At 42.2% G+C, this 24,734-nt stretch overlaps 1 long non-coding RNA gene across 3 annotated transcripts in view; it reads left to right on the forward strand.

Annotated features, from left to right (window-relative positions):
• Positions 1-24,734, forward strand: part of LOC141585616 (uncharacterized) — a 238,187-nt gene that overhangs the window by 29,985 nt on the left and 183,468 nt on the right. For 2 of the 3 annotated variants that reach the window (XR_012519187.1, XR_012519188.1), the window contains exon 2: positions 24,324-24,480. This is a non-coding gene — a long non-coding RNA (uncharacterized LOC141585616). The remainder of the gene's footprint in view (positions 1-24,323; positions 24,481-24,734) is intronic. The other variant, XR_012519189.1, reaches the window with a different exon arrangement.

Genomic DNA, 24,734 nt, shown 5'->3' on the forward strand with positions numbered 1-24,734 from the left:
AGTAAATCCTTTTTATAAGAGAGCCCCAAGGACAAGACTTTTTAGAGGGTATCAGGATAGTTATGTATGTGCAGGTGCCAGGGAGTGGCTTCTGTTCTAGAAGGGCCCCACAGCTCAGCATTTCCTCCTACTTGCTTTCTTGAGTATGCAAGCTGCATATATATTTATAACTCTGCAGGAAAAATGTGAACTTTATTAGCAGAGATAACTGTCATAATTCAAGCAGTTGCACTCTACAGAGCAACCAGAGACTACAGGCATCAGGATTATGTATGTTCAGTCAAATTATATGCAAATGTAGGGGAATTATGAGACACTGGGGATGAATGAGAAAGAAGGAAGGGCTAGAGTTGACCGTGCATGTGGGGGACTTTAGGAGTCTAGAGAACATGTCTGAATGCTCTTCCATGAAATCTATGTCCTTGAGGGCAGTAACTTCATCATGCATTTTTGCATTCTCCCCTCTTAGTAGCAACCCTCAATCAGTGTTTGTTAAGTGAAGGAGTAAATGAAATGTTGACCTTGGCAATGCACAATAACTTCTGAATTGGTCTGTGTGTATGCACATTTCCTCCCTTTCCTATTTAAACATTTATTCTAAATCAGTGAAGCCACAGCTGTCCAAGTTAAGAGTCATGCTTGGCCGGGCGCAGTGGCTCAAGCCTGTAATCCCAGCACTTTGGGAGGCCGAGGCGGGTGGATCACGAGGTCAAGAGATCGAGACCATCGTGGTCAACATGGTGAAACCCCGACTCTACTAAAAATACAAAAAATTAGCTGGGCATGGTGGCACATGCCTGTAATCCCAGCTACTCAGGAGGCTGAGGCAGGAGAATTGCCTGAACCCAGGAGGCAGAGGTTGTGGTGAGCCGAGATTGCGCCATTGCACTCCAGCCTGGGTAACAAGTGAAACTGTGTCTCAAAAAAAAAAAAAAAAAAGAGTCATGCTTGCAATCACTATGAACCAAGTGAGTGTCCAAGCCAGTGGTTCTCAACCTTGACGACGTGTTAGAATGACCTAGGAGACATTTCAAAATCCCAATGCTCAGGCTTTATCTCGGAATTGAAAAATAATCTCTGGAGCTGAGGCCCAGGCATCAGAATTCCAAAGTTGAGTAACACTACTCTAACCTAGCATGGAAACTGCCCTATCTGTGGAATTAGGAAACCTAGAAGAAATCCCTCAGCACAAAAAAGTGCTAGTGCCACTTTCACTAGATGTTCAAAGTACAGATAAGTTGGGGGGAAAAATCTGATGGGAGTTAGAAATGTGTTTTATTTATTTATTTTTATTTTTTATTTTTAGATGGACCCTGGCTCTGTCACCCAGGCTAGAGTGCAGTGGCATGATACTGGCTCACTGCAGCTTCTTTCTCCTGGGTTCAAGCAATTCTGACTCAGCCTCCTGAGTAGCTGCGATTATAGGTGTGCGCCGCCATAACTGGCTACTTTTTATTTTTAGTGGAGATGGGGTTTCACCATGTTGGCTGGGCTGGTCTTCAACTCCTGACCTCGGGTAATCCGCCAGCCTCAGCCTCCCAAAGTGTTGAGATTACAGGCATGAGCCACTGTGCCAGGCCAGGCATGTGTTTTTGTACTCATCTGGAACTTGAGGACTGGAGGTGTGTCACTTGTCTAGGAATACATAACACTTCAAACAACAAAATGATGCCACACTGTGAAAAGAGATGGGAAGCTATTGAATATCCCTGTCCTGCCCTGACTAGTGGCCCCTCCCCAGCATTCAGGCTGCAGGTACACCTGAGCTCTGGGGCTCTCTGCCTGATACCTGGTGGTGGCCTTATTCCACTGCCGAATTCTCACTGGCAACCTTGTACCATTCTTGAGAAAGGCTGGCAGAGAGGAAGGTAAATGTTGTTTTGGTTATAGACATCTTTTGGTGGGGATGGGGGAGCAGCTGTGCTGGAACTGGGGGAAGGGGAGCTGTGACTCAGGGGAAATTCTAAGTTGCTACAACCTGCAGCAAGTGTGTGTCAGTGGGAGGTGAGAAAGGCAAACAGAGGGCTGAAAAGTGAGCCAGGAACCTGCCTAGTGGATAATCAAAACTCAACTATAAATAACTAATGGAACAACGAAGGTGTTTAGTGAAGTTATTTTCTAAAGCAACGTACAGGCAAAATGAGTGCTTTCCTGGAGCAAATCCTCAAGCTGTTCCAGAAGGCTGAGTAAAAATACAGGAACACCTGTCTGGCAGTAGTGACTTTACATAAATAATTTTTCCAGATAACTAAAAGCTACCTTGTAAATGCCAAAACTCTGAACATTTTAGTTGTGTAAGGGAAATCTTTCTAAAATGGGTTATATTTTCTCCAGAGGTGGCGAACAGAGTGCATTTCATTTACTGGCTTTTAATGGTTCAGGATTTGTTAACAGAACCTGGATTTCTTTCTTCACTACCCTTTTCACACACCCTCAGTTTCAGCTCCAGGCGTGGAGCATGAGACATAGGCCTAAAGCCATCAATGTCTCATTTTGCTTGGTTACAAGTGATGGGCTCTAATGCATGGGCTTTGTGAAGACTATTTCCCTTGTTTTGAGCCCTTTTCTGGCTCCCATGGGCTCAGATATGTTTTGGGTAGATAAAGTCACTGTAAGTCTGGCCTCTGTCTAGGAGAGTTACTGAAGTAAATGTATTTTATTTTATCTTTTTTTTTTAGTGCTCTTAAAATTCACTTTCATTTTTGAATTTTTGTTGTTGTTGATAGGGAGTCTTGCTCTGTTGCCCAGGCTGGAGTGCAGTGGAATAGTCTCAGCTCACTGCAACCTCCACCTCCCAGGCTCAAGTGATTCTCCTGCCTCAGCCTCCTGAGTAGCTGGGATTACAGGCACCTGCCACCACACCCAGCTAATTTTTGTATTTTTATTACAGACAGGGTTTCACCATGTTAGCCAGGCTGGTCTTGAACTCCTGACCTCAGGTGATCCACCCACTCCGGCCTCCCAAAGTGCTGGGATTACAGGCATGAGCCACTGTGCCTGGCCGGTTTTTGAATATTTTTTAAAGACTTACAAGACTGTTCGTATTTCATGACCTGAGACTAACTAAGGAGAAGCAGCCCAGGAAAGTAATTTAAAATAATTCATACCTAATTTCGGCCTCATTTCTGAAAATATTTTGCACACAATCCTACTCTGCCTTGGTACCCTGGACATCACGAAAGTAACATAACCAAAGTGGCACAAAGTAACATAAGGTCCCATACCGTGTACCCAGCAATCAGCGTTTATTAAACTTGCATCATTATAAACCTGTAAAAAAAAAGCCTGTATATTATGGAAAAATTTGCACAAAACCCTGTGCACCTGACTCATTGTGAACACCCAATCCCTTAGGCCTAATGGCTTGAAATAGTGGGTGAAGTGAAGGACAACCAAATTCCTGTACTTGGTTCATTGCTGAGGTAGTGAAAGGAGTAGGGATACTGTCAGAAGCTACCACATCAAGATGTGACAGAGAAGCAGCACCCAAATCACATCCCAGCTGTAGAGATGCAAGTATGGGGAAGATTGTGATCACAGGACCCCGTGATCTCCACGAGGTCATGTTTTAAGGACATCATTATTGTAACCCAGGATGACAAATAAGGTTCACAATCGCAACCTTGTGCTGTTAAGAGATACCTACAATGGGCTCGGCATGGTGGCTTATGCCTGTAATCCCTGCCCTTTGGGAGGTCAAGGCAGGTGGATCATGAGGTCAGGAGATCGAGACCATCCTGGCCAACATGGTGAAATCCTGTCTCTACAAATAATACAAAGATTAGCTGGGCTTGTGCCTGTAATCCAAGCTACTCAGGATGCAGAGGCAGGAGAATCGCTTGAACCAGGATTCAGAGGTTGTGGTGAGCCGAGATCACACCACTGCACTGTAACCTAGTGACAGAGCAATACTCTGTCTCAAAAAAAAAAAAAAAGTCTACAATGATGCCCACGTGGCTTTTTTTCTAAGGCAGAGAGGTGTGCAATACCTTTTAGAAAACTTCACATTCTTTAATGGTTAAGTATGGACATTTATTATTTATTTATTTACTTTCTAATTTTTATTTTAGAGATAAGATCTTGCTTTGTCACCCAAGCCGGAGTGCAGTGGCACTATCATAGCTTAGTGCACCCTCTACTTCCTAAGCTCAAGCAATCCTCATGCCTCAGCCTCCTACGTAGCTGGGACTACAGGTGTGCACTGCCATGCCTGGCTATTTAAAAAATTGTTTGTAGCTGAGGTCTCACTATGTTGCTCAGGCTGGTCTCAAACTGCTGGCCTCAAGTGGTCCTCCTGCCTCCTAAAGTGTTGGGATTACAGCACGAGCCACTGCATCTAGCCAGGTAAGAACATCTAAAGGGGCAAATTTGGCTGGGTGTGGTGGCTCACACTTGTAATCCCCGCACTTTGGGAGGCTGAGGTGGTCGGATCACAAGGTCAGGAGTTCGAGACCAGCCTGGCTAACACAGCGAAACCCTATCTGTACTAAGAATACAAAAAATTAGCCAGGCATGGTGGCAGGCACGTGTAATCCCAGCTACTCAGGAGGCTGAGGCAGGAGAATCGCTTGAACCTGGGAGGCAGAAGTTGTGTAAGCTGAGATCCTGCCACTGCACTCCAGCCTGGGTGACAGAGCTGGACTCTGCCTCCAAATAAATAAAGTGGCAAATTTGAATTACCTGGGAAAATCATATATGCAGATTTCTCCAATTCGAATTAATAGAATAGAAAATGAAAAAGAGAGGGGAGACAAAGCTTTTAGTTGCAGTTGTGTTATTAACTAGCTATGCAGTCTAGGAGCTCAATTTTCTTATTTTTAAGCTGGAAAGGTATACTATCTGCTATAGTAGTCACTTGCTACATATGAATATTTTAATTACTTTCAAATAAATGAAAATTATGATCAAATACAGATATAAGAAAACTGAGGCAGGAAATTAACTGAAATAAAGATTATCAGTTTGGGACCAGAAGCAACAGCTATAAGAATGCTGAGGTAGGGCAAGATTACATAATTAGCCAGAGAGAGCCCAGCCTGAGCCAGTGGTTAGGAGACAAATGAGACTGTGTTGTCAAAATTCACATGATATGACAAGTCAGAAAGCAAGTCAATAGATCACAAGTGTTCAGTGTAGGCACAGGAAAGACTTTGCTTGCTTAAGACCAGCATGGCATGAATGAAAGAATTAGGAGACCATGATGTCTCCTGTTAAAAGTCCTCTCTCCATAATCATTGTGGTAGACAGACTAGACCCTAGTGTGGGCTCATTTTCATGACTCTATGATTCCTTCCTCTGAGTATTGGTGGGACCAAGAACTTGCTTCTAACCAATATAAAATGTGGTAGGAAAGTGATGGAAAGTCACTCTCATCATTACATTATTGTATTCATATATAGCTCTGTCTTGCTAGCATGCATTAGAAAGACTCTTTGCATTGCTGCCTTGAAGAAGTAAGTTGCCACATCATGAGAGGGCCTATGGAGGGAACTAATGGCAAGGAACTGCAGGTGGCCCTATATTTTCTAAGAGTAACCCCAGCTGACATCCAGCAACAAAACAGGACCTCAGTCCTACAACCACAAGGAGATGAATTTTGCCTAGAACATGAAGAAGCTTGGAAGCAGATCTTTCCCCAGTCTAGCCTCTGATAAGCCCACAGCCTTGACCAGCACCTGGATTGCAGCCTTTTGAGACCCAGAGCCGCTAAGCTGAATCTGGACTTTTGACCTGCAGAAACTCTGAGATAATGAGTGTTGTTTTGAGCTTCAAAGTTTTTGGTAATTTGTTATGCAACAATAAAAAACTAATCTGTCCATTTTACCATGGTCAATCACGGTAGTTTTCAAGCCATTTTTTTAGTTTTGGAGACCTGTTTTTAAGCAAAAGCACACATGGAAGCCCAATATATAAAACAAAGAAAAGTAGAATGTCTCCATTTACAGCTGGGTAAAAGGAATGGATCCCTTCCCACCTGAGTTCTCCTGAACTTATGGGGCCCCAAGAGGAAACTCTGTGAACAGTCTGAAAACTATTAAATAAATTGAAGAAGGACCAGAACATGCTGACCCAGACACATGCTTTAGGCTGAAGGGAAGAGACACACTCAGGTGTCCTTCCGTAATGGAGCACAGTGGATAATGTTGATGCACTTCAAGAATTCTCAACTCTCTATAGTTTCTTGTTACTCCTCCCCAGTTGAAGTTTGTTTTTTCCTTCAATGGTCTGTACTTGTAACTCTTCTTCTGAGAACTCTCCTTGGGTTATTGAAACTGTTTTACCTACTATATGTAACTATTGTAGTTACAGTAACTGCACTCTGACCTCCCTCACCTTGAGTTGGGACTATCTCTGGTGTGTAACTTATACTTCCTTCTAGCCGTATTAGGTGGAAGCTACCCCAGCCTCTGTAGGACTGCCTGAAATCAGTCCTATAGAAAATCAGAAAACATCATACTTGGTTTTCTCCCCTCCCTGTCTTCCTTTCCTCACTTCCAAACCAGCTTCTGGGAACATGACTTTAATTTTTGCTTTGAACATTACTCCTCATTTCAGTGCCTATTTCAAAGAACCCACACTGAAGCATAGAGATTTCTTAGGAAGATACATGGACACCTGAGACATCTCAGCATTTCTGGTGTCTGGTGTTTCCAAGTCCCTCACTGGTCACATTCAGCTTGGGCTTCAGTGCCCTACCTACCTCCTGTGGTTCTGGCATTTATCCTTTCCAAAGGATAATCTGATCGGCCTGATACCACCATGTGCCACAAAAATCCTCTAATGTATACAGCTTTACTCCAGGCCATCTCAAAGGCAGTTGACCCATTTCCACTTAAATGCCTTTAGCTCAGCCATTGACCCCCATTCCTATCAAAGTGGAGTCAGGATATCCATGTGGGGTCATTCAAATTACATGGCAGGAGTCACATGAACGTTTTGCCAAAAGAACACCTTGGGGAAATTTTCCTCAGAAGAGAGCAGTGGGTGAGGCAGGTGCTTTCTTACTGATTCCCTAGAGAGTCTTCTTTGGGACACACAGCTTTTATAAATCCAGAGAGGTGTGACAGTAAGTTCTCATTAAGGATGGCATGTAGAAGCAGAGAAAAGAGTGAACAAGGCAAGGACACAGTGCAACAAGTCTCAGATTGAGGACATGGTAAATAGAAGTGGTTGGTATAAAACTGGATCTGTTCTGAGGGCACAGAAATAATATCAAATACTGTATGAATATAAATGGGCTATCTAATATGCTAAAAAGAAGCTTATCAAAGATGATGTAAATTCAAGAGCATGAATCTATATTAGTCCATTAGGTTTTTAGGTTTTGTTTGTTTGTTTGTTTTGTGATAGGGTCTTGCTCTCTCACCCAGGTTGGAGTACAGTGGCATGGTCTGAGCTCACTGCAATCTCTGCCTCCCGGGTTTAAGTGATTCTTCTGCCTCAGCCTCCCAAGTAGCTGGAATTACAGGTGTGCACCACCACACCTGATTAATTTTTGTATTTTTAGTAGAGACAAGGTTTTGTCATGTTGGCCAGGTTGGTCTCGAGCTCCGGCCTCAAGTGATCTGCCCACCTCACAAACTGCTGGGATTACAGGTGCGAGCCACTGCACCCATCAGCCTATTAGGTTTTAAAAGGATGGGCAAAAGTCTCCAGTAACGTATATAGAAATTTGCCCTCAGTACCCTTAATGTTTCAGTTAATCTATTGCTATGTAGACAACTACACCAAAATTTAGTGGCTCAGGGTAACAGTTATTTTATTTTCCATTCATGATTCTGTAACTTAGGCAGGACTCAGTGGGGGAGGCTCATCTTTGCTCCATGTGGTGTCAGATGCAGTAGCTTGACTGAGGCTGCAGGATCCGTTTCTAAGATGGCCTCAATCACACGCCTGGCAATTTGGTGCTGATTGTTGAGTCTTGGTGCTAACTCAGTGGGTGCTGATGGCCAGGAACATTAATTCCAATTTCTTACATGGTGGCTGGCTTAACACAAAAGCAGAAGCTGCCAGGGCTTCTTAAGCATCTGACTCAGCATCACTTCAGTTGATTGAAATAGGTCACATGACCAGCTCAGCTTCATGGGGAATAGATTACAAGGGTGTGAATATATAGGGAGGCATGAGTGATTGGAGGCTACCAACGTAATAGTCTATCACACTTGACAATGCTGCAGACATTGATTTTGTTCATTCAGTCTAACCACTAACTGAAGAGAAATGGCTAAAAAGTTAAACGTAGATAAAGACTCATCTAGGGCCGGGTGTGGTAGCTCACGCCTGTAATCCCAGCACTTTGGGAGGCTGAGGCGGGTGGATCACGAGCTCAAGAGATCGAGACCATCCTGGTCAAACATGGTGAAACTCCATCTCTACTAAAAATACAAAACATTAGCTGGGCATGGTGGCACATGCCTGTAATCCCAGCTACTCAGGAGGCTGAGGCAGGAGAATTGCCTGAACCCAGGAGGCGGAGGTTGCAGTGAGCCGAGATTGCGCTATTGCACTCCAGCCTGGGCAACAAGAGGGAAACTCTGTCTAAAAAAAAAAAAAAAGACTAGAAATTTAGATAAAGTGTTAGTCCTTAATGACTTTTACTGGCTAGGGAATCTTAAGGCCCTCAATAGCTGAGGCTGAGGCATGGAGGGTACTGGAAGGTATGTGTCACATACTTGGAGGCAAATAGAAGCTTATTTTTCCTTATCTCTGCCTGCTAAGGCTGAGGTTCCTTTTTTGTTTTTCTTTTGAGACAGAGTCTGGTTCTGTTGGAGTACAGTGCCCTGATTATGGCCCACTGCAGCCTTGACTTCCTGGACTCAAGAGATCCTCCCACCTCAGCTACTGGAGTTAGCTGAGGCTCCAGACATGCACCACCACAGCTGGCTAATTGTTTTGTATTTTTTGTAGAGATGCAGTTTCGCCACATTGCCCAGGCTGTTCTCAAACTCACCTCCCTTGGCCTTCCAAAGTGCTGGGAGGACAGGCATGAGCCACTGCTCCCATCCAGGCTGAAGTTTTTGACAAGTGTTGTCAGTAGAAATATTGGCCAGGTGCAGTTCCTCACGCCTGTCATCCCAGCACTTTAGGAGGCTGAGAGGAGTGGATCACCTGAGGTCAGGAGATGGAGACCAGCCTGGCCAACATGGTGAAACCCCATGTCTATGAAAAATACAAAAATTAGTCTGGCATGGTGGTGCGTGCCTATAGTCCCAACTTCTCAGGAGGCTGAGGCAGGAGAATCACTTGAGCCTGGGAGGTTGCAGTGAGCCAGGATCATGCCATTGCAACAGAGTGAGACTTTGTCTCAAAAAAAAAGTAAAGAAATACAATGTGAGCCACACATATAATTAGTTTCTGGTAGTAATAGTTTTAAAAATATTTTTTAAAGTTATTAATTTTTAATTTTAATTTTAGTTTTTTTTCTGAGATAGGATCTTGCTCTGTTGCTCAGGCTGGAGTGCAGTGGTACAATCATAGGTCACTGCAGCCTTGACCTCCTGGCCTCAAGCAATCCTCTCACCTCACCCTCTCAAGTTGCTGGAAACACAAATGCATGCTACCACACCTAGCTATTTTTTTTAAATTTTTTGCAGAGACACAGTCTCACTGTATTGCCCAGGCTGATGTCGAACGCCTGGGCTCAATTGATCCTCCCACTTTGGCTTCCCAAAGTGCTGAAATTACAGGTGTGAGCGACTGCACCCAGCCAAGTTAATTTTAATAACATTTTATTCAACAAAATAATTTCATAAGAAACCAATATTTAAAATGTTAATAATATCTTTTACTTTATTTATGAGGCAGAGTCTTGCTCTGTTGACCAGCCTGGAGCTCAGTGGCACAATCTGGGCTCACTGCAACCTCCACCTCCCAGGTTAAAGAAATTCTGCCGGCCGGGCGCGGTGGCTCAAGCCTGTAATCCCAGCACTTTGGGAGGCCGAGGCGGGTGGATCACAAGGTCGAGAGATCGAGACCAACTTAGTCAACATGGTGAAACCCCGTCTCTACTAAAAAAAATACAAAAAATTAGCTGGGCATGGTGGCGCGTGCCTGTAATCCCAGCTACTCAGGAGGCTGAGGCAGGAGAATTGCCTGAACCCAGGAGGCGGAGGTTGCAGTGAGCCGAGATCGCGCCATTGCACTCCAGCCTGGGTAACAAGAGCGAAACTCCATCTCAAAAAAAAAAAAAAAAAAAAAAAGAAATTCTGCCTCAGCCTCTCAAGTAGCTGGGACTATAGGCACGTGCCAACATGCCCAGCTACTTTTTGTATTTTTAGTAGAGACAGGTTTTGGCATGTTGGTCAGATTGGTCTTGAATTCCTGGCCTCAAGTGATTCACCTGCCTTGGCCTCTCAAAGTGCCAGGATAACAGGTGTGAACCAGAGTGCCTGGCCAGTATTTATTTATTTTTTTGACACAGGGTCTTGCTCTGTTGGTCAGGAGTGCTGTGGCATGATCCTGACTTACTGTAGCGCCCCCAAGGCTGAGGTGATCCTTTCGTCTTAGTCTCCTGAGTACCTGGGACTGAAGGCACATGCCACCACAACCAGCTAATTTTTGTATTAATATTTTTTGTGGAGACAGGGTTTCACCATGTTGCCCAGGCTATTCTGGAACTCCTAGGCTCAAGTCATCTGCCCACCTTGATCTCCCAAAGTGCTAGGGTTACAGGCATGAGCCATGGTGCCCAGCCTACATTATTTTTAAATACTATATCTTTGGATGTCAGTGTTACGTTTCTTATACTTACAGCATATATCAGTGTAGACACTAAATTTTCACCAGAAATATTTGGTCTGTATTAGATTTTATAAAATTTACTATTGAAAAAGTAGATTATACACTCACGTAGTTCCAAACATGTTTAAAAGTTTTCCAAGCTGGGCGCAGTGGCTCACACCTGTAATCCCAACACTTTGGGAGGCTGAGGCAGGAGAATTGCTTGAACCCAGAAGGTGGAGGTTGCAGTGAGCCGAGATCAGACCACTGCACTCCAGTCTGGGTGACAGAATGAGACTCGGACCACAAAAAACAAAAAAAACAAAAACAAAAAAAAAAAACCTTTTCCAATAACTTGAGTATCAGTTTTTAAAAATTACAATTAAATGAAATCATTTGCACTAGCCATATTTCAGGTCCTCAACTACCGCCTGTAACTAGTGGGTATAATTTTATTTATTAATTAATTTATTTATTTAAGAGAGACAGGGTCTTGGTCTGTCACCCAGGCTGGAGTACAGTGGTGTGATCATAGATCATTGTAACCTTGACTTCCTGGGCTCAAATGATCCTCCAGCCTTACCCTCCTAAGTAGCTAGAACTACAGGTACACAGGTGCTTGCCATGGCTAATTTTTTTTTTTTTTTTTTTTTTTTTTTTTTGAGATGGTGTCTCTCTCTGTTGCCCAGGCTGGAGTGCAAGTGCAGTGGCTTGATCTCAGGTCACTGCAACCTCTGCCTCCTAGGTTCAAACCATTCTCCTGCCTTAGCCTCCTGAAGAGCTAGGGATGCAGGTGTGCACCACTATGCCCAGCTAAATTTTTTTATTTTTAGTAGAGATGGGGTTTGCCATGTTGGCCAGGTCATAGCCAGTTCTGGTCATGAACTCCTGACCTCAAGTGATCCACCAGCCTTGGCCTCCCAATGTGCAGGGATTACAGGGGTGAGCCACTGCACCTGGCATCTGGCTAATTTTTAAACATTTTTTGTAGAGACAGAGTCTCACTATGTTGCTTAGGCTGGTGGGCACCATTTTAGACAGTGTGGCTCTAATCCTCATCCCTCACCTTTGGACTTGACTCTGGTGCCCTGTGGCCTGATGAAAGTAGAGAGGAGACTGCAGTGTAAGTCATGTTGAGCTGGTGTTGACATGGTGCTTGGGATCCTGAAAATAGGAATTTTGTCCTGCCGCTCGTCCATAAATCCCAAGAGCACTGTCTCAGGTTAGAAACAGAGTCTGAGATAAAGTTTTAGGCAGACAGAATTTATTGAGGGATGCTCTGGAAAGCAGCTCTATGGGAGTGAGAGAAGCAGGCTAGGCAGGGGAAGGAACCTTGCTGGGATGTGCTCTCGGGTAAATTCTAGCCTTGGCCTGATCCATGGGGACTCAGGAGTACAAATGCAAATTGTACTACAGAGTTGTCCCACCTTGAGGCAAGAGGACCAGGCTTTTGTGCCCCTATATCCATCAGTCGTTGGCTGCATACCAAGCTTTTCTGGGTAATACAGCTCATCCAAGAGCACTTGTCCAAAGAAGGTCACAGGTAGAAGAAGCTTTTAGTCATAGCACTGTGTGTATTGGCTAGTGAGGAGATTTTGGCAGGACATCAACAGCCTATAGTGACCTATGCATAGAGGAACAGGCCAGGACCAGAACATTTTATTACTTCCTTGCAATATGTTCTTAAGCCTCAGTGTGGAATCATAGTGAGCAGGGCTGGAAAGTGGGGCCACAAGGCTCCCTGGTGTAAAGGCTTCAGGCCTAGAATCTAAACAGGTCAGGCCTTCTCCTTGGCCCTTTTTTTTCTAGGTAGACGTTAAATCTCAGCCTTCTGTATCACACTTTTTGAATGCCAAAGAAAAGTGGAAATAAGGAAAAGCAAAGAGAATCCACAAAGGGAGATACTAAACCCTAACAGCATGGCTCACTATGAAGCAAATCCTTGTTCTTGATTCTTTCCACTAAGGAATCTTTAGTTGAGTGCCTGTGCTGGGCTGGGCACTGTGTGAGGCTGTGAAGGCAAATTCCAAGGAGCAGTTCCAAGGCCATTTTGAGCAATGGCAACATGACTAAAATAAGTGCTGCTGTGGGGTCTTAGGTATCCACAAGAAGGGAGAGGCCAAGAAAGGTGGGGCTTGGGGAAGCTGTAGGTCAGTTGAGAGTACTGGAAAGTATAGCAATAGGCCACAGCCAGCCTGCCAGGGACTCTAAGGGAAAAGCTGAGGTCAGAATCTGGGGCACTGGCCAAATCTGAGAAAGCAAGTTAAGGTCAGCAGTCAGAGCCTAGGCCAGAGAGTAGGGCTCAGGCAGGGGCATGGGCAGTGCCAGGTGCTGGCTAAAGGAAGATGATAACATATTTGGCACTTACTGTTTGCCAGACACTTTTAATACATTTAATCCTCACAATAACCTTGCAAGATAAGTATAAGTTTCAGAAAGACTAAAACAGTGCTTTTCTAACTTTAATGAGCATATGAATCAGCAGTAGATCATGTTAAAATGAAGATTCTGATGCAGTAGGTCTAGGGTGAGGCCCAAGATTGTACATTTCTGACAAGCTCCCAGGTGATACTGATACTGCTGGTCCACAGATCGTACTTGGAGTAGTAAGAGGTTAAAACCCTGACCATGACGTCAATGCTTTTATTAGGAAGGAAAAGGGAGAGAATGAAGGGCAAGAAGACAAAAGTAGTCTAGTTTGAGAGACTAGTCTTCCAAACAAAGTCATGGCCCTAGGCCCTGGACTGTGTCTGCACTCATGAATGAAGGCAGGCGTGGACGGTTGTGGGCAGGGAGGTGTGCTGCTCTGAAGGGTGGAGTGACCCACTCTGGATGCTTGGAAAGTTGGAACGAAACCCCTGGAAAGAGTTCGTCTGGGGTGACTATACTTATTTCAGTGCATTTGATCCAGTGTATTTTATAGTCATTGTTCGTACTTGGCTTAATGATCCGATATATTGTGGTGGAAATAACATTCCCGCAGCTACTGAGCCTCAGAATGAAACCAAAGCCATTTCTCAGTATTTCTCTTGATCTTTTCTTTTTTTAATAGTCTATTCTTTAAGATCTTCTCATGACCTTTTAATTAAATTTTCTCTTCTAATTATGGATATTGGTGCTAAGGCTTACTGAGACATTGCTTTAGGGCCCTGGCTAGCTTTTTTTTTTTTTGAGACGGAGTTTCACTCTTGTTACCCAGGCTGGAGTGCAATGGTGCAATCTCGGCTCACTGCAACCTCCGCCTCCTGGGTTCAGGCAATTCTCCTGCCTCAACCTCCTGAGTAGCTGGGATTACAGGCACGCACCACCATGCCCAGCTAATGTTTTGTATTTTTAGTAGAGACAGGGTTTCACCATGTTGCCCTGGATGGTCTCGATCTCTTGACCTTGTGATCCACCCGCCTTGGCCTCCCAAAGTGCTGGGATTACAGGCTTGAGCCACCGCGGCCGGCCCTGGCTAGTTTTTAAATTAACGTAATTATGATTGTATCTTTTTAAAAAAGACCTTGGATTCATAGAATACTTTATTGTTTCTAGAATATTTCCACGGACATTTTCTTCCTTTTGATTTGCATACAACCCAGGAGGTCAGTGTTATTGTTCCAGTTCATAGAGAAGGAAATGGAGGCATAGAAAGTTGAGTAAGTTGCCCAGGGTCATGTGGCTAAGTAAGTAGTGGAGAAAACATCTTAAAAATATTTGGTGGTGTCATACACTGTGCTAAGAGCTTTATATGTAACTGGACATTTAGTTCTTGCCCCAATTCCATTATTATCCCCATTTTATAGATGAGAACACTGAGGCCTAGAGGAATTAACTACTTATTCAAAGTCACGGGGCTAGCCAGGCATGGAGCCAGCATCTGAACCAAGGTACTCTAGTTCTAGCACTGGTGTTTCTAACTGCTACACTAGAAAGGGCATTCTGCCGTGCTTGGGGTCATAGTAAAAGCAAAAACATTTGTGAGGCCAAGCCCCACCTTTCTTGGCCTGTCCCTTCTTGTGGATACCTAAGACCCCACAGCAGCACTTATTTCAGTCATGTTGCCATTGCTCAAAATGGCCTTGGAATTGCTCCTTGGAATTTGCCTTCACAGCCTCACACAGTGCCCAGCCCAGAATAGCAAAACCCTCCTTTTATATGAGAATGAAAAGTCCAAGCCTCTTACTGTGGCTGGTGAGGAACCATTATTCTAGAACAGGACTGATTCCAGCAGCTACTTAGCCTCAGAATGAAACCAAAGCCATTTCTCAGTATTTCTCTTGATCTTTTCTTTTTTTAATAGTCTATTCTTTAAGACCTTCTCATGACCTTTTAATTAAATTTTCTCCTCTAATTTATGTCCTTTTCTAGAACAGGACTGATTCTAGAATAATGGTCCCTCACCAGCCACAGTAAGAGGCTTGGACTTTTCATTCTCATATAAAAGGAGGGTTTTGTTATTCTTATATGGGAGGAAGAGGTTACTAAGATAGGTAGATGATATGCAAGACCTCCACAATTGGAAAATATCTGACACTTACATTTTGGTGCAGGGGTAGCTCCCAAATATTACCACCCCAGTCTGCCTTGGACTAGGTCTTCTGACACACCCTTGCCCAGCCTCTCTAAGTACAGTACATGTGCATCGTTTGGGTGCCTAAATTACAATTACAGCATGAAACCAAGTTCACCCCAGATGGTACAAATGGAAAGTCCTTAATGAAGGAACTGCTTATACAGAGATATAATTCAGGGTAAAGGGACAAATGGGATGTTGAGGCATCCAGAGACTAGCAGCTTGGAAAGTGCAAGGGCAAAGGAGAGTGTCGCTAGAGCTTTTATGAGCTAGAGCCATGGAGGAGCTATAGCTTGACTTCCTGGGCTCAGGTAACCCCAGGAAGGATGTGGCCAAGGCCAGAGATATGGTGCAAAGAGGGAGAGACAGGGAAAGAAATACCCTGAATTTTCTCTCCTCCTACCTTACTCTTGCCTGCCAGGACCTCTCATTGCTGAGTTCAATCAGAAGCCAAACTGATAAGCAAGCCTGGCTGATGCAGTCTATTGAGGTCAGCCCCCTGAACACAGAAAAGGGTAGAGGCATGTAGAGCATGCATGGAAGAGGGCAGGGGGCAAGCAGAGAGTAACCAGCACAGGATCTTGTTGGTTCTTTCCTTCCATTCCAGCAGTACCGGGCAGACCCTTCTCTCCAGCCCACTGTAATTCCCTGTGCTGGGCCGTAATTCCTGATCCAATGTAACTTGCATCATTCATTCCCTTGGCTCTGGGTTTTCTGACCTAAAGTTCTTTTTCTAATGAGACATCCTTGCTATAAGGAAAATGGAAGACTGGTCAACAGGAGGGTCCTGGTTTGCTTGCATGTCAACTTTCTGGATGTGTGAGCCAGTTTTCAAGATTTGCATTGCTCCAGTAGGAAACTGAGTGTGAGCCAGCTTCAAGGAGTTTACATTCCAGTGAGGAAGACAGAAAATAAACAAACAAATGTATTAATATATAAAATGTTGACAGTGCTGTAAGGGAACCCAGAATGTGCTGACATGAAAAAGTGGGTTGGGTAAGTGGACCCAATTGAAACAGGTGGTTGGAAAAGCCTCCCCTGAGAAGGTGACATTTAAGCTAATATCCAAAGAATGGGAAGAGTGGGATCAGCTTCCCAGGAAGAAGGGAGCCTGGAGGCCTGAGGACTGGAGAAGTGGCCTGTGTGGCTGGAGGATGAGGGTAATGGAGCAGAAAGGAAAGTTGGAGACAGACAGGGACTAGATCTTGTGGGGCTTTCCAAGTCATGGTGAGAGAATAGGCTTTTACTCTGATTGCCATGAAAATTCATTGGTGAATTTTAACAGGTGTGTGGTATGATCAAAATGGTATTTTAACAAGATCATGTTGTTTGTTGTATGGAAAATGAATGGGATCAGGGCAGGAATACAGCAAGGAAACCTGTCAGGAGTGGCTGTTTGTAGAGTTGTGCATGAAGAATGATGATGCCTTGGTCAAGAATATACCAGCAGAAGTGGAGAAGTAGATAACTCTTGAGTATGTTTTAAGATTGTGCACAACTCAAGGGCAGGAACTGACTCAGGTTTAATTTGGGGTCACAATGAGTAGTGAGGTACTTACATTGTGGCCATTCCATAAGTGTTCTTGAAATTAGATAGTAGAAATTAGATATGCTATGATAAGACTAATTATCTGTGCTTATCATATAAGCTTCCAGTATAACATAAACTTAACAGTGTGGGCTTGGAGCTTGGCAGACTCCCACTTACTGGTTGTGTAACTCTGTTTTAGTTTCTTCGTGTATAAAGTAAAGATATTTGTTGACAAAGATGAAATGACATGATGCACCTAAAATGCTTTAAAATGTTCCTGGTACACAGTAAAATGTTCTTCACCTTATATTGAAATTCAGGCAGGTCTCCCTTTCAGTACACATTAACTTGTAGCACTTGGGAATACAAGTTGCTCATTTTCCCTTTTCCTATTTGCCATAGAGTCTAGGAGCATTTTATAAAAATCAGTCTCCTGTCAATTCTAAGTCATTGCTCTTCCTCCCTCATAAAAATAAGCAAGATAAACAAGTGAGAGAGTACTTCTCCTTTCTAGCAAATATCATTTGAACATAGAAACCTCTACTCTTCCTGGCCATTTCATATTTTTCCTTATGATATACACACATTTTTTATTACTTAACTCCTCTTTTCTTTTAATTAGTTTTGCTGAATAAAGCAGGCAATTTATGCTACATGGCTGGCTCCTTCCTGAAGATACTAAAAAAATTTATTTTGAGGGATCTAGCTTCTGTAATGTTAAAGCTAGTAAATTATGAACACTGTTACGATAATGATAATTACAGTTTATTGAGGCTAGTCTGTGCTATGCACTTTACTAAACATTTTATATATCCTGTTTGATTACTTTACTTCAATAATATGAGGTAGATATAGAGTTACCAGATATCCTTAAAAACTATAAGCCAACATAAGAATAAAGGTATGACTTCCATACATTGATTGAAGCATAATTGGAAAGAAACTGTAGGAAAGAGGGCTGAAAAAAAGTTAAACCAGTGGAGCAGAATAGATTCCCAGAAGCAGCCCCATCCATGGATGGGAACTTTATACACAATAGATCTGGCATTGCAGATTGGTGGGAAAAGATGGCACATTCAGTCACTGATGGAAAGAAAATCAGATGTCCATATGAAAAAAAGTTGGTCCTACTTCACACTTTACCAATATTTAATTCTAGGTAAATAAAATAATTTGAGTGTGAAAAGCAAAACTTCAAAACTTTTAGAAGAAAATACAGAAGAATATATGTCAGACCTCAGTGTAGAAAATAATTTCCTAAACAAAGAACAAAAATTGCAAAACATGAAGGAAAGTATTGTCAAACTTAACTCTACTGAAATCAAGAACTGTGTTTATTGAAAGCTGGCAGAAAGAATGTGAAAGATGGGCTATGATCTGGGAGAAGAAATTTGCAAAACATGTAACAAAGGAATTTTATCCAGAAAAAAATATATTTTATTATATAAATATATATATTTATTTGTATATTTATACACCCAGGCTGGAGTGCAGTGGCGTGATCTCAGCTCACTGCAACCTCCACCTCCTGGGTTCAAGCGATTCTCCTGCCTCAGCCTCCCAAGTAGCTGGAATTACAGGCGCCTGCCACCGCACTTGGCTAAATCTTTTTTGTAATTTTAGTAGAGACAGGGTTTCACTATGTTGACCAGACTGATCTCAAACTTCTGATCTCAGATGATCCACCTGCCTTGGCCTCCCAAAGTTCTGGGATTATAGGCATGAGTCACCGTACTCAGCTTATAATATATATTTTTATACATGACACATAGATGCATTTTATAACACATGCATGCATCACACACAACAAATATATTAAAAATCAATAAGAAAAAAATCAGTAGGAAAAATATACAAAGGGCATTGCACAGAAGAGAACCAAGGATGTCCAATGAACAATAGGCAAACAGGCTGAAGTTCATTTATAATAAGAAAAATGCACATTAAACTAGAATGAGAGACCACTTTATAGCCCCAAAATTGGTAATTTTTTTTTCCTTTCTTGACATGGAATCTCCCTCTGTCACCCAGGCTGGAGTGCAGTGGTGTGATCTCAGCTCACTGCAACCTCTGTCTCCCGGGTTCAGGTGATTCTCCTGTTTCAGCCTCCCCAGTAGGTGGAATTACAGCATGTAACGCCATGCTAAGCTAATTTTTGTATTTTCAGTAGAGACAGGGTTTCACCATGTTGGCCAGGCTGGTCTTGAACCCCTGACCTCTGGTGATCCGTTGGCCTCAATCTCCCAAAGTGCTGGGATTACAAGCTTGAGCCACTTGTGCCAAATTGATACGGTATTTTTAAAAAACTGTTGGTGAAGCTGTGGAATAACAGAAACTTTTATACACTGTTGGTGGGAGTACAAATTATTTCAGCCACTTTTGAAAATAATTTGCCATTGTGTAGTCAAGTTGAGTATAGACATAAAATGTTCCATGAGCCAGCAATTCCTAGGGATGTGTGTATATGCACAAATGCATGCATGCACACACACCCCTTAGACCAACTCTTGCACATGTGCAACATGAGCTATGTACAAAAATGTTCATAATAACTTTTTTGCAGTAACAAACCAATAAGAAACAATTTAAATGACTATTGATAGGATAATGGATAATTTTTGCTATATTTGTTCAATGAATACTTTGCTGCACTGAAAGTGAATGAACTTCAGCTATGTGTATCAATATGAATGCATCTTTCAAACAAAATGCCAGGTGAAAAAAATCCTTACAGAAAATATATACAATGTAACATTTATATAAAGTATAAAGACAGGTAAAATGGAACCATTTATTGTTTAAGGTGTGTGGTAAAAGTAATGGGATGATAAAATAAAATTACTTTCGGGAGAAGGAAAGGCAGGATAATGACATAGAGGAGGGGCATAGAGGGAATTTCAAAAGAGCTGATAACATTATCTTTCTTGTATATATCTAGGGGGGTTCATATTGTTATTGTTAATACCTTATACATTTTATACATTTTTCTAAGTATGAAATGAGGAAGAAAAATGGAAATAAGAGATGAGAAGATGACCAGAATGAATGGCTATATATGTAATAACCCAAAGAAGCAGTATCTTTTGGAGATACCAGCCCAATATTCACTTTTATCTTCTCTATAACCCTTTCTCATTCCTTCTTCTTTCCTCTACCAAAAACAAAACAAAAAAAAAGGAAATTAAAAAAAACCTATGATAAGGGTAGAATCAATCACTTAAGAAGCAAATAAATAAAATACTGATCTGTAAAATCAAGGTAACCAAATAGAAGATACCCTTCTGAAAGCTGAGGGAAATGTTCTGCCGTGACATCGACTCTTCCAAGCTAGGTTGTATTAGGCCATTCTTGTGTTGCTATAAATAAATACTTGGTGCTATGTAATTTATAAAGAAACAAGATATATGCCTGGGGGCGGTGACTGATGCCTGTAATCCCAGCACTTTGGGAGTCTGAGGCAGGCAGGTCACTTGAGGCCAAGAGTTCGAGACCTGCCTGACCAACCTAGTGAAACCCTGTCTCTACTAAAAATACAAAAATTAGCTGGGCATGGTGTCACGTACCTGTAAGCCCAGCTACTTGGGAGGCTGAGGCAGGAAAATCACTTGAGCCTGGTAGGTGGAGGTTGCAGTAAGCTGAGATCACATCACTGCACTCCAGCCTGGTTGACAGAGTGAGACTCTGTTTTCCCCATACCCCGACAAAAAAAAAAAAAGAAAAGAAAAGAAAAGAAACAAAGTTTAATTGGCTCATGGTTCACAAGTTGTATAAGAAGCTTGGTACTGGCGTCTCCTCGGCTTCTGGGAAGGCCTCAGGGAGTTTTACTCATGGCAGAAGGTGAAGTGGGAGCAGGCACTTCACATGACAATGACAGTAACAAGAGAGAGTGGCAGGGAGGGGAGATGCCACACTTTACAACAACCAGGTCTCATGAAAACTCACTCATGATCCCAGGACAGCACCAAGCCATGAGGGATCTGTCCCCATGATCCAGACACCTCCCACCAGGTCCCACCTTCAGCACTGGGGATTACAATCCAACATGAGATTTGGGTGGGAACAAATACCCAAACTATACCACAGGTATATCCTGAACTGTATGGTGTGAACATCAGGTGGTGATAATCTGGTGAAATGTAGTTATATATAGAGAAACCTTGGAGTCAGGGTCTTGAAGAGCTTGTTGTTTAACCCTCAGAGTAAGTGCTTTTGCTCAGAATAACTCAGAATAGCTGGCTACAAAGTCTGGAGTCTCTTTGTGCATGCATGCAGATACCTATACATTCATCCATCTATCCATCCTTTATCTTTCCTCCAGCATTCCCTTTATGCCAGGGATAAGTAGGGGCTAGAGATGATGAAAAGGCGGAGCTAATCACATTGCAGGATGATGGTGTGAGATTGGAGTCAGGTCTCTAGCAGTGTTTGGGGCACGAGGTCACAGGTGGTTAGCTCTGCCTGCTGAGAGGCAACAGATAGCTTCATCACTGGCCAGATGACTCTGTGCCCTGATGTGTCTTGGAAGACAGAGGAAAAGCTTTCAGACCTGAGGTCTTCAAATGTTTATGTTTTGCTTGTGGACCTCTAAAGGAAATCTGAAAAGCTATGCATTGCTCACAGTTTTTTATGCTGACATCTAAAATTTTTTTTATCACAAGTTTAAGTAATTGTAAAGAAATTCTCTGTTCTAACAAGTATTGACATTTCAAAACAAGCCCCTGATATTTTAAAAATGTTTCCAATGGAATCTATGTACTATAGTGTTTGATATATATTCATCCTTTAAAAAATATACAAGAACAAGCTCTTCTTAATGTATTGACATTTTGTATATCATTTAAGAAATGTTTCCAATGGAATCTATATACCAAGTGATTATCATCTTTTTAGAAATAGCAGAATAAGCTCTTCTTAAATCTTACATCATTTTTTCTTCTCCTTGGATTTGTATTTCCATTCCTTTGCCTTACAGAATTTTATCCTATGAAACATACGTTGTGTCATATTTCTCTGTAACAACGAGCAAGTGTATACAGTCTATAAAGCTCTAAGTGTTAAAACAACTCTTCTGCATTGAGTCATTGTGATGATTATTGGTAAATGATTGGTCAAAACAACATAAATACATGTTTTGATGATTATGATAAAATTTTTATTGGAAGTTGATCTCTTAGAGTTTTTTCTTTGCTCTCTCTCTTTTTTGACAATTATATTCATTATTGATTATTAATGCTAGAATGAAATAGGATTCAACATCAATATTCACCCTATTTTTTCTTTTTTTCATTAGATATAAATGCTGAGACATTTTGTTCATATTTAAGCAGTGGAATTGGAAGTTTTGTTGTAGAAATATCATTAAGGCCCCATGTGGTGGCTCACGCCTGTAATCCCAGCACTCTGGAAGTCCAAAGTAGGTGGATCACCTAAGGTCGGGAGTTCAAGACCAGCTTGCTAGCATGGTGAAACCCTGTCTCTATTAAAAATACAAAAATTAGCTGGCTGTGGTGGCAGGCGCCTGTAATCCCAGCTACTTGGGAGGCTGAGGCAGGAAGAATGGCTTGAACCCAGGGGTTGGAGGTTGCAGTGAGCTGAGTTGGTGCCATTGCACTACAGCCTGGGTGAAAGAGCAAGACTCTGTCTCCAAAAATTAAAAATAAATGTCATTTAATGATTGAATTCTTTTTGAGTTAAAAGGCAGAAATTATTTAGTGCTTATTCTCTTAAAATTATTTTTACACAGCTGTTATTATATAATTCATATTTCTTGCAACTTTGTTGACAGCAATGACTCAATATCAGTTGACTTGCGAAAATATTTGCAACCAGTTATTTAGAGTTAGTCACTTTCTCAACAATAATAGCAGTAGACCTAAAAGGAAGAAGCTAAACAAAATTACTATAGTTTATTTGGGCCAGGGTTGAAGACTGCAACCCAGGACACACTTCCAGATTGCCTTGGAGAGTGCCCTGGGGGAACATAGGAGAGGCTCAAGTTTTTAAAGAAAAAAAGGAATAAATCAAGAGAGTGATTTGTTCCTGAATTCTTCAGGAATCCTAATTGGTTTACAGAAATAACATTTGTTAGTGATTGGCTATGCATTGTTGAACTGTTGAATGTATGGCTCTTTATGGCTACTTGGCATTAGTTAGTCTGGAGCCCGAATAGCAAATGGTTTCAAGAGGTCATTATCTAGCTCAAGGAGGAGTGAGGCATGACTACTGTTATATCTTCAGTGCTTCTCTGGGCCTGATAATTTAAAGGGGTTCACATCCCTCAGATAAAAAGTTGTTTTTTTTTTCTCATACCAATATTTCAAATTGTTCCTTTGCTTAGAAACCTAGGGGTGTTTTCACCCTGAGGCAACAACATGCCACTGTAAGATTTAGGGTGGAAGAGAGAAGGGCCTTTCTTCTGTAAAGTGGGAAGAAATCCCTTGCAAAAGAATCTACAGCTTGACCTCACTGTTTCTTAGATTTTAGGAAAGAGTACAAATAGGCTTTGAGGATCTGGAAATTGATTTCCTTAAAAGTACTCAAGATTCTACATGTAAAGTTTTCCAGCTTGTTGCTACTTTTAGTGTGGTATGTGGGCTAGCAACATTGGCACACCTGGGAGCTCTTAGAAATGCAGAATCTCAACCCTCCAGGCCTCCTGAAGCTGAATCTGCAAAATTCCGGGGCGATTCACAAGCACATGAAAGTCCAGATTGGTGCCGTTTCCTTCCCCTCAAAACTTTGTAGTGCACACATTGGCTATTATGCAGGTTCCTTCCCAGTGTAGGCAGTCACTTACATACCTCTTTAGTAACCTCTGCTCCTAAGTTTCACGTTGGTTCTCCAAGAAGTAACCTGGTTTAGCTTCCAGCAGTCTGTGAGGCCTACTGGGCTGGGCTTTCTAACTCTGCAAATAATTTAAACACAGATTATGATGGTCCCTAAGGAACCCTCAATAAGTGGTAGCTGATAGTTATAATTTTCTTCTCACTAATGGTCAGATTTCGGTAAGAGATCTTTTTTCCTACTTAAGTGTCACTCGAGCCTGTGATTTTGAATTACTGGATTCTAAGACTGGTAAGACCTGTGTGTGTCATGGAGAGATTTCCTTCTATCATCCCATTGAACATTCTGACCTTGTTGTTAGGAGAGCTATAAATAGAAGAATTTTTTTTTTTTTTAAGGAAAATAAAAGCCTATTCAAACAGAGTGTCAAAAGCTGCTGGTTCTAGCAAGAAGAAAATGGCTGATTGTATTTTTTTAAATGTTTTTGCCTTTCCCTGTATTTTTGCTGTGTTGACAGTTGTGCCATCCAGGCTTGACCTAGCCCTCAGCCCTCCCTCTTGGTTCTGCATTCACTTTTTGTGTATGTGGGATTCCAGATCTATAAACAAGGGGGTCTACTGCCAAAGCTTCCCTCTTGCGTGCAAACACCCAAGTGTCAGTGGTGTTTGGAAGCAGAGGAACAGACCATGGGAGGAAGCATTCCCCAACATTATTTTCTCTTTGTGCCCCCAGCAGGAAATCCTGCAGTGTCCTGGGAAGAACAAGGATGCTCAGAGTTCAAATCCTGCTTGGTTACCTAAACTCTCTGGACTTCTGTGTCTCTATCTCTAAAATGGCCATCAACTCAAATGGCTATGGGAAAATTAAATGAGACTGAGCACCTGTGTAGGTAAGTGGATACTCTGAAAAAGTGATTTTCCTCCTCCTTTCAAACAAATGGACAGTGCTGCTTAAAATCAATGCTTTATAAAATCATAGGATCTTAGGCTGGGGAATATTCTTTAAAATCATGACATTTGCTGTAGAAGAAACTAGAGGGAAAAAAATGAACCTACACTGATGAGCCAACTTTCAGATTTTACAGTAGTGCCTATGCACTAATAATTTAAGATGATGGTGTCCAGGAAGGGACCCATTTCTCTA

Source organism: Saimiri boliviensis, chromosome 9, assembly GCF_048565385.1.
Source record: "Saimiri boliviensis isolate mSaiBol1 chromosome 9, mSaiBol1.pri, whole genome shotgun sequence".
In the NCBI taxonomy this organism is placed as follows: Eukaryota; Metazoa; Chordata; class Mammalia; order Primates; family Cebidae; genus Saimiri; species Saimiri boliviensis.